This window comes from Physella acuta, unplaced genomic scaffold, assembly GCF_028476545.2.
Source record: "Physella acuta isolate Inbredline_101_S28 unplaced genomic scaffold, ASM2847654v3 ptg000112l, whole genome shotgun sequence".
NCBI lineage: Eukaryota > Metazoa > Mollusca > Gastropoda > Physidae > Physella > Physella acuta.
The window spans coordinates 151587-162837 of record NW_026731632.1 but is presented as its reverse complement, the minus strand read 5'-3'; positions in this window follow the sequence as shown (position 1 = coordinate 162837).

Genomic DNA, 11251 nt, shown 5'->3' with positions numbered 1-11251 from the left:
GCTTCGCGTGGATGTGTTTGTTGTTAAAATTGACATCGAAAATTAGCCCACTTCTGATTGCTCTATAGATCTGAAATTTGGCATGCAGGTTACTTTCGCCTAACAATTTCAGATGCAATCATAAAAACTAGCAATTAGAGACCGTAATTAGCTTAATTTAATTACGCCCAAAGGACCATAAAATTGAGGACATGATTTCTAAAGATACCGACAAGACTGGAGGCTTGTTGACACAGTTACTTCGGCCCCAATCGATGTGAGCGCGCTGGCCGTGATCGTATAGTGGTTAGTACTTTGCGTTGTGGCCGCGACAACCCAGGTTCGAATCCTGGTCGCTCAAGATTTTTTTAGTCCGTGTATTTATAAACACTTAGTCAATTCATACTTAATCAAGTCATTAGATAAAGTAGAAAATAAACTATATAAAAAACTTTTTTAAAAACCACGTTTTTCATGTGTAGCAACGGACTAAAAAGGAGAAAATAAAATACTTAAAAAAAACTTTTTAAAAAACCACGTTTTTCTTGTGGACTAAAAAGTAGAAAATAACTATTTACATACATTTGATGACAAAAAACGTGGGTCGGGCAGATGGGTCGGGAAATTTGATGGTGAACGTACCCACGTTTTTTGTCATCAAATGTATGTAAATAGTTATTTTCTACTTTTTAGTCCACAAGAAAAACGTGGTTTTTTAAAAAGTTTTTTTTAAGTATTTTATTTCGCACTGGTCTACAGACTCAAAAAATAATTAGTGTGTATGTGTGTGTGGGGGGGGGGGGGGTAGTTAAGACATTTTTTTTTCGAATTTTTATAAGACGCTGGTCAGTCTTGGTCAGTTTTCATTCACACGTCCAGGGATTCATGGCCGATAGGCATTTGTCCCTGTGTTTTTTTTTTTTTATTTTTTAGGATGCTCCTTTCAAATTAGAAGCGCCTTTGACACCGACAAATGCCCTAACCAGCATCTGACCGTTGTATTTTGTATACATATTTTTATTTGGACGACTTTTTTCCGTCGTTGTGTACAATGCCTAGATATTCGATAGAATGTTTAATTTTACACACTGTCGGTAAAAAAATGTTTTACCAATATCGTACTCAAAACGATGGCCAAATAAAAGAAAAGATCAACTCATGTTAAGGGGACAACACAACTTTATTTTATTTCAAGTTATACTGTTTTAATATTGAAGGTCACAGTGTTGCTGTAGCTCGCAGAATACGTCACTCGACCAGTTCCGCTTGGACAGGTAATGTAGATATCTTTTCCTTCCAATATACACGAACAATTCTGGTACTGTACACCAAACATTGTAGAAGGAAAGACTTCACCTGTCTTGTGACACTTTTTGTCGACGTCGGGGCATCCTACGAATTGAAATAAGAACTTTAGTATAGGCCAAAAAGAAAACGTAGGAACAGAGTGACCTAGCGGTAGAGAGCTGGACTGCTAACCAGTCTCGAGTTCGAATCCGGTCGAGGACACAGAAACCAGTGAACTCTACTTCACTTGCCCCGAACTTTACTTATAAAGAAAACGTATAATAGTGTGGCCCAGCGGTAGAGCGCTAGTCTGCTAGCCCGAAAGTATCAAGTCAGTAGAACGTCCGTTAGTCCGCCAAGGGTGTAACTCTCACTATAAGGAAATTATAGTGCTGACCACATAATCCCTTCATAATCCAAGGGTCAAGCAACATACGAGTTCTACTTTATCTGCCCAAAGGTTCGCTAGTTCTAAAGAGCAAAATGTTTTAGAAATGAACATGTTTTATTAAGTTGTGTTTGAAGTAGTTAATGAATAAACAAGTCACTTCATCTACCCTGTGTATCTTGGGCACGAACGGGAATAGATGATGACGAAAGTTTGGCTTATAGCCAGATTCTACTGAGCGGTTTCTTACTTACCGGCAACCGCCAAAATTCTAGAGAATTCAGCACCTCCGTTTTCCTTTTTCATTGAACAATTGTAAGTGGAACAGGAATCCTCAAACAGTGATCCTGATTTGTAGCAGACCCCGTTTACATCACAAGCTGCAAGGTTAGAACTTACATAATACTTTTAACAAAATTAAGCAGGCAAAGCAATATATATATATATATATATATATATATATATATATATATGTATATATATATATATATATATATATATATATATATATATATATATATATATATATATATATATATATATATATATATATATATATATATATATATACATAAAACTTAATTTGATTTAGTTAAAATTATTTTATAGTTTGATTGAAATATAGGTAACATATAATGAACATGGGTTAGTAGCGTAGCAAGGTAGCAAGGATCGTCTCATGGGGAGAGGGGTTCACATTACATACATATATGTATATATATATATATATATATATATATATATATATATATATATATATATATATATACATATATATATATATATATATATATATATATATATATATATATATATATATATATATATATATATATATATATATATATATAACAAAAAAACAAATTAGCAAAATTAAAAAATAAACAAACAAATAAATAAATAAGAAAATGAATAAACAAATAAACAAATCAATCAATCAATCAGTTAACCAATCATTCAATAAATACATAAATTAATCAAATAAAGTAAGTTGCATCATAACTTACCTCGGTATCACATCATAACTTACCCCCATCGTTAAAGGTGTTTGTTCCATTGATACATTTGAATGTGTAACAATTAGAAACGTGCGGCATTTTAAAAGTTTCCCCGTTTTTGTAAAACTGCCCGTCGACATAACATCCCACAACTTTTTCAACAACATATCCTAAAACAACATTTCTTTTTAAAATCAGAAACTAGAATGCATGTGATGTTGAAAACATGTTTACACTTGACTTTTAAGACATCATTATTTAAATTGCTTACCATTCAAAACATCAAACGTAATAAAAACAACAGCGAAAATGCCAAGCATGAAAACTCCAGAAACCTGCAGGTACAGTAGAGTTAGTGTATTCAAATGATTGAACCTGCCATTTAGTTTAACCTTAGATTTGCTGTCTAAGACAATTGAATGCACGAAAAACATTGATTAACTTATTAATCGCTCTGAACCTAATTTACTAAATTCCTATCATATTGCTGTTTGCTTACAGAAAATCGTATGCATTTTACTAAATATAATATTGATCATGAATGCAAAGAATAAACGTCAGATCTATTAGTGCAATTAGACCGTCATCTTTGATATGTAACATTCAGATTCAAGGTTATTATACATGTATCCTTTTTATACAATTTATACTTGGTATTCACAAAACTGTATTTGACGTACCATTTTCTTGTTAAGATGGCCTGAACTGAGCAGCAGGAATGTGGCAAGCTTAGACAGCGACTTGTATAATAGGAGAAATATAATGCTACTCAGCTGGAGACGACCAACAGTGGATTTATCAGAGGTCGGATTACACAGATTAGGGTGCTGGGAGTTCAAATGTAGGAGATATTAAATTACTAGGCTTGTTTGAGTCGGTAATGCACATGATTGCTAAATCGAAAAATCTCGAGTTCGAACCCTCGGGCAGATGAAGTTCGTTAGCTGGGGACAACCACTCTTCTGGGAGAGACAACTCCAAAATCAAACAATTGCTGTCTTGTAGTGTGTTCTTGGTTGGACAAAAGCAGGATGAAATCGGAGTCAATGGCCTCAATGGCGCATAACCAGTTGATACGCGTACTTAATGGAGGGGATACAAACACTAAACGAAGAAGAAGAAAGAAGAAATTTCCTACTAAATTTTTACTTATTCTAACACATTAAAAATATTTTTCTGAATCTCATCCATGAAGGTATTTTGAAAACAAACACTCTAGCAGATGCGATGTCAAGAAATATGAATTTCACTTCATTTGACCAAAGGACCTCTAAGTCTAAATTGAATTCATTACTTTTCATCTCGAATAGTTTGCTGTCTGTATCCTACATTTAAAACACATTTTAAAAATGCTGGGTTTGTAGCAAGACATATTTTTGAATTTTCATCAAAAGAACTACTGTTCAAGAAATCAGAAAAATAATCTAAGCCGACGATATTCTCATCTTACCATATAAACTCACAAAGTCTTATTGATATAAAAGTTGTGTAATCCTTAGTTTACAGTTACACATTCAAACGGTCACAAACAGAGTTTCTTCCAGGCATCTCTTCGGGGGGGGGGGGGGACGAAGCCCCCCGAAAAAATTTTACCGCCCCCCCCCCCCCCCCCCCGAACGAAATGAAATTTATATAATTTATATAGAAAATATATACTTTTAACAGTGTCCGCCCCCCCCCCGAAGAAAATTTACCGCCCCCCCCCCCGAAGATTTCAAGTGCCTCCCCCCTGGAGAAAATGTCTGGAAGAAACACTGGTCACAAATAATTTCATTTTACACTGCCTAATATAGCGTAAACAAAAAGGATGTCTCAGCATTCTATAAAATTGTGCAGTTTTCACAGTGACATAAATATGAGCAGGGTTTTGGGACATTTTCTGTGTCTAAATCTGGCTTTAAATAAGGAACACTTTCAGACAACATTAGCTTACTATGCAACTTTGTTTTGTATAGAGAACAGCGCTGTATTATTGACTAAAACCTTAGATATGTTTAACCTTCTTCGACGTTGAGAGATCTGCTGACTTGGCAGATGGAATTGTCTGGCTCTCGGTACGTTTGGCTATCTCTTTATCAAACATTCTGCTTCTTTCCATCTCTGTTAACTAGTTTCTATGAATGTGAACTTCATTGAATGATTGGAAATTTCGTTTAATGAATGGAAACTTCGTTCAATGATTGGAAATTTCGTTCAATAAATGGGAACTTCGTTCAATGATTGGAAATTTCGTTCAATGAATGGGAACTTCGTTCGATGATTGGAAATTTCGTTCAATGAATGAGAACTTCATTCAATGATTGGAAATTTCGTTCAATGAATGGGAACTTCATTCAATGATTGGAAATTTCGATGGGAACTTCGTTCAATGATTGGGAATTTCGTTTAATGAATGGGAACTTCGTTCAATGAATGGTAACTTTGGTCAATTGATAGTAACCTTTTTGCCAGTGAAGAACAGAGCTTTATCTAGCTGAAACTCTCAAATAACTCTTAACTCTACTACGCCTCTGTTTCATTCTAAATATCTACAAATTGCCACGTAACATAGCCTTAAAAACCTCCAAGCTAATCTCATAGACGTGTACCTAAGACCTGCATACATATACATGTTGGTAGCACAATTGTTAAAGGCTACTGATCCGCTTCAAATAGAAACTACGGTGTTTACAATAATGTATTCTCAAAATTAAAAAAAAAAGATTCGTAATGGGTGATTAATTTATACGTGTAACACAAATATTACGAGTTCAGCCAGTGAATATCTGTAACGATTAAAACATTGGATACGGGTTTTGTTTTAAGCCATGGAATGCTACAATAGTACAAGATACGAGTTCTGCTGGTCGGGTGTTTAAGCTGTTGTTACATGCGGGAAAGAAGAGTTTAACTGGGATTTATTTATCCCACCATAACGAACCGCTTTTTGTTGCTTTTTATATTTACAACAATTGTATATTAATTCATAACTGACATTATAGTTTTTACTTTTCTTTAAATTATATGTATACGTACTGCAGCCGTAAGTTAGCATACACATCGGTGGGGTCAGTTACTATTTATAGTAACTATTTTACATTATCGTTCAGTAGGATTTAATATTGGAATTATACAGAAGTTAATTACTCTTTATAATAACATTAAACAGGCTCCAATGATCTACTTTTAGACGGATCAAATAATTAAAATATTTATAATATCATTTAACAGGCATTAATGGTGTATTTTTAGACGAATCAGCTTTTTATCTGGCTATAATTTTTATTTTTTTATGACGCCATAACAGATGATAACAGAACTGGAATGTATGTTTGATTAACCTCAGAAACGGTGAGCTAGGAAACAAACCTTTGAGCGCCGTGGTATCATGGGCTTCAGCGGAGCTCTGGTGGGCGCCAACACATCAACACCTCAGGACGCCCCTTGTCCATTGTCTTTATCTATTGTTGTAGCCAACTTCACCTTTATGAGCGGGCGCTATGTTTAAAATTAGGATGGGGCTTAGTTAAGAAAGTTTTAGAACCATGTGGACAGTAAGTCAGCTAAAGTAGAGTTCACCTGTTTCTGTGAGCTCGGCATTTAAACAGGTAGTATAGTCAGCACTAGGTTGTTAGTGTAATAGGCTTTCATGCGGGTGGCACAGGTTCTAGACACATTTTTTTAATTTTTTAGATGTGAATGATAAATTTGCCTGTCTGAACTTGGTGGGATACAGGGCAGGTGAAGTAGAGTTCATCTGTTTCTTTGTCCTAAGCATATGAAAGGATAGTGTGGTCAGAGACATGATCGGCCGGAATAGTTTTTTTAAACGATAAAAACATGTTGTCTGAGACGTGGCGGGACACTGGGCAGGTGAAGTAGAGTTGAGTAGGTCACCTGTGACGTCAGTATATGAAGGTATAGTGTTGTCAGACCAATGCTCAGCCGAATTCGGTATTTTTAAAAGATTAAAAAAACGTCTTTTTGAATGTGGGGTCTGACAGACGTGATGTTTTTTATGGATGACCCCCGAAACCCACAGTTATTCAAGGGATAACGGGTAAGTCTAGTTCTTTCTTAAATTCTTAATGTTACTGAATTTCCCACATGAAGGTCTTTGTACATAATTGTTTCTTCTCTGATTTGCCAACCTATGCAAACATTGATCTTGGTAATGACCTGTTTTCCCGCAGTAAAAACATCTGTTAGATTTCACATTCTTATTATCATGGTGATTGTATCTATAGCTTGATAAATTTATTTTACTTTCAGTCTGTGCTTTAATTACATTGTAGTTTCTAGTTCTTATTTCATCTTTCTTAACCTCCTTGTACTTCTTTATTGATTCCAATTCACACATAAATTTCTGTGTTAATTAATTTCTCCATTTCTTTGTAAAATTTATTCTTGAGTTCTAGTATATCTTCTTTATAGTTTGACTCCAATTTTCTTAGTAATTCTTCTATAGGTACGTTCTCTCTATTGTTGCTTAATTCGTTGACTGATTCGTTAATCGTCATTAGTTTTCTATCATCCGATAGACTAATTTTATCATGATTCCTGTCATTCTCCGATAAACTAATTAAATCATCTTGTCTGCCATTCTCAGATGGACTTATTTCTTGTTGACTGCCATTCTCTGGTGGACTTACGATACAACTTTTAATAATATTCTTGCGTACCTGCGTATGAGTCAGAGGCGTAGCTAGGGGGGGGCGGGGGGGGCGGCCCGCCCCGGGCGCCGACCCTATGGGGGCGCCAAAAGGGGTGGGAAAAATTTTTTAAAGCTGATTTTATGCTGCAGTTTTGAATTATAAACTGTCTAAGTTAAGAAATATAATGGCTACACGCATTTACATACTGATTTAACTGTTTTCTATCTTGATTTCTTAATGTAAAACATATACTCTTAAGAAACAGTGACCGGCAAAACCGCTTTGAAGCTTTTCCTAGATGGGGGGGGGGGGCGCTTTTTCGAGACTTAAAACGGAAGAATTTACACTAGATTGTTGAGTCGATAAACGTTACCACTATTAAAAGAAACCAATTGTATTAAAACGTATTGTACGATTGTTGAACTGTAAAATACGTTAGTGACTTTTATCAAGATGGTGCAGGGGGGCGCTTTTAGGCTAAATAAAATAGCAAAATTACACAGGATTCTGAGTAAACAACCTTTAGCTCTCAGAAAGAAACGAATTGTACTGTGCATTGTATAATTGTGTAACATTTTTTTAAAAAAAAGTTAGTTACGTTAAAAACCGCTCTACAAACTTTGTCCAAGATGGTTGTGATGAGTGTGTGTGGGGGGGGGGGGGGGGCGCTTTTTTCGCTAACAAAAATCGCAAGTATTTGTACTGGATTGGTGAGTAGATAACTCTCTTAACACTTAGTAAAGAAACCAAGTGTATTAACGCGTAATGTACAATTTCAATAGCCAGTTTTGTTAAAAAAAAAGACGCGACTAGTTCTTTGTAAGATTCTTACGATTCTCTCAACTTCAACGTGAGAGATCAGATACTTTTGATCAGTGTTTCTTCCAGACTTTTTTCTCCGGGGGGGCACTTGAAATCTTCGGGGGGAGGGGGGAGGCGGTAAACTTTCTTCGGGGGGGGGGGCGGACACTGTTAAAAAAGATGCCCCGAAAAGATGCCTGGAAGAAACTGTGTGCGAGAAGGCAGGGCAAATCTGCGAAATCCAAGACTACGAGCTGTTAACATCCGTTGGATTCCAGTTTGTTTTCTCTAGCTTGTTTTGTCATCCCATCAACCAATCAACGAAATACCCATGTCGTATTCCAATGTGAACAATAAATATTTCTGATAACTTCTTCTTGTATGTCACTTGTGTGTCCTTACTCTAACAAACTTCGAATCCAATATGTACCATATCACAACAGAGATCGTTCAAAACTAGAACATAAAAGGCTGGTCTAAACATATTAGCGTTAGCTACAAACTACCCTCTAACACAGATCAGGCTTATTTTTTTTACTTTCTCGTATAATCGTAGTATAGAGAAAGTATTGTAATCGTGCAAAAAAAAAAATTCGAGATTTTTACAAATCTCGACGTTTTACACCTCACTGATACGGAAAAACATAATTTTGCAATCTTGTCCGTATGTCTGTGTGTGTGTGTGTCTGTGTGTCCGTGTGTAAACACGATAACTTGAGCACCGTTACTGCTAGGTTGATGAAATTTCATATATAAGTATTTTATCAAAATCGTAGATCCGTATCAACTTTTGAGCGATTTCCGATAACCGGAAGTGGTACTTTTTCTACTTTGAATTTTTCAAAAGCCTATAACTTGAGTACTATTTCAGATAGATAAATGAAATTTCACATGTAAGTAAAAGATCTAATTCTCTACCTTCTGTTAAATTTTGAGTAATTTCCGTTGACCGGAAGTAGTAATTTACGCTACTCCGATTTCTCAAAAAACTAATGTAAATTTTAAAAGTACTAATAATATTGCGCACTATTATGCGCTTTTTTATTTCGCGTTCACTTGGTGTGCAATTAATTTGTCTACGAGATTTTATTCTATTTTTAAAACTTTAAGTATTTAAAATGGATTAAAAATCATGTCTATAGCCCGAGTTCCCATCCCCTGTTATTTTATATAAAAATATTCGAGAAAGTTTAGGGGAGATCACTCCCGGTTTATTTACTGACATTACTAATCTTTCGCAAAAAAAGTTAAACGCATCTTAATGGGAATTAAATTGTCGTAAAGTTTTAAGGAATGAAAATCATACAATGTAATTATTAAACCTTGTCCGGACTGTAGCATACACGCTTACACACACGCTTACACACACAAATACACTCTTACCCACACACAAGCTTATATATAAACACACTATCACACACACATAATTATACACACACACACACACACACACATATATATATATATATATATATATATATATATATATATATATATATATATATATATATATATATATATATATATATATATATATATATATATATATATATATATATATATATATATATATAAGCGGGGGGGGGGCGCCAAATTGAAAGTTCGCCCCGGGCGCCGGGAAGGGTCGCTACGCCTCTGGTATGAGTCAATAAAGAGTCAATCTTAAGACATTCTAATGTATCTGTCACCTTGAAATCATTATTAAGTTCACCCTCTGTTTTATCCATGGGTTTCAATTCTTCCTGGATGATGTTACTCTGTTCTTCATTCTTAAGGTTGTCAATATTTTCTTTTTCAAGTTCAGCTTTAAGTTCTGCCTATTGACTTTCTAATTTTGATTTTTCTACCTTAGCATCAAATTCTCTCATTACGTTTTCGTGTGCTTGTCGGGATTCCTCTCTTTCCCCTGCTCTCTCTCTTCATCCTCGCTTTTCCATGCTTTTCTTTTCCTATTTCTATCTTCTAATATTCTAGCTCTTTCCTGGTCATCTGGTTTCATTTTCGTCAGCTTTCTCTTCATCTTTTTTTTCTCGATCTCTTGCAAACGCCAACATATCTTCCTTCTGGATACCTAGCTCCTTCGCTAGTGCTACATATTTTTCAAAACTTGACATTTTGATGTTATATATTTATGACATAAGATACAAAGTTAATTATTATCAGTTAACAATTTATATGTTAATTAATGTAACAATACTCTTTCTTTGTTTCTGGCTTGTCAGTTGATATTTGATATCTGGTAATCCATGAGAAGTTCATAGAATGTATACGTCCGAATAATAGTAACGTTCGCGTGAAACAATTTCCAAATAGTTGAAAAAATTTCCAGATAGTTCCAGTAGCCTTTTACAGTGAATTTTTTTCCAGTTTTAGATAAGACAGTTTAGCATTTAGGAACAGTTACAAATAGTAAACTTGATCTGCTAATCCGTTTACAGAAAAAACACTTATACTTGCTCAGCTAAATCCAAATAGAATATTTGATCAGCTAATCCATATAGAATACACATTTGTAGATGTAACAATAACCTGTTACAACCATCTGTATTCGACATTGATAAGACAATGTCGAAAATTATGTAATACCAATTCTCACGTTGTTTTTACTTGAACTTGATTCCCGTAGTGAATTGTTACTTCAATATAACAAAAACTGATGCTTCTGACTTGAATGTAGATCTCGATAATTTCCCGTACTTGCTTATTACACTTGCGTTGATCACTGGAATACACCGGAAGACTACTTCAGATTGTAGTAAATACTTCAATTTCTACTAAGAATATTAGAAAAACGTTGAACACTGCTGACAATAATAATGTGACAATTACTTTTGGTAGCACTGTAATTTCGTTGACCATTTCTGACTTCAATATATTCCACCAATGTAACAACATCAATGTAACATCACGTAGACCAATGTAACAGCTTGTCTGATAAAGTTACAACTTGCAGACTACTGTAGATCTTCGGACTGGCAGACGACTTTTGATTGAAAGACCATTTCTGACACAAATGTACCAACATATATTTTGTTGATATGGGGGTCATCCATAAATGACGTCACGTTTTTTGGACAATTTTTACCTCCCCCCTCCCCTCCGTCACACGTCGTCACAATAATAAAGACCCCCTAAAATGACGTCACACCTCAGCATACAACCCC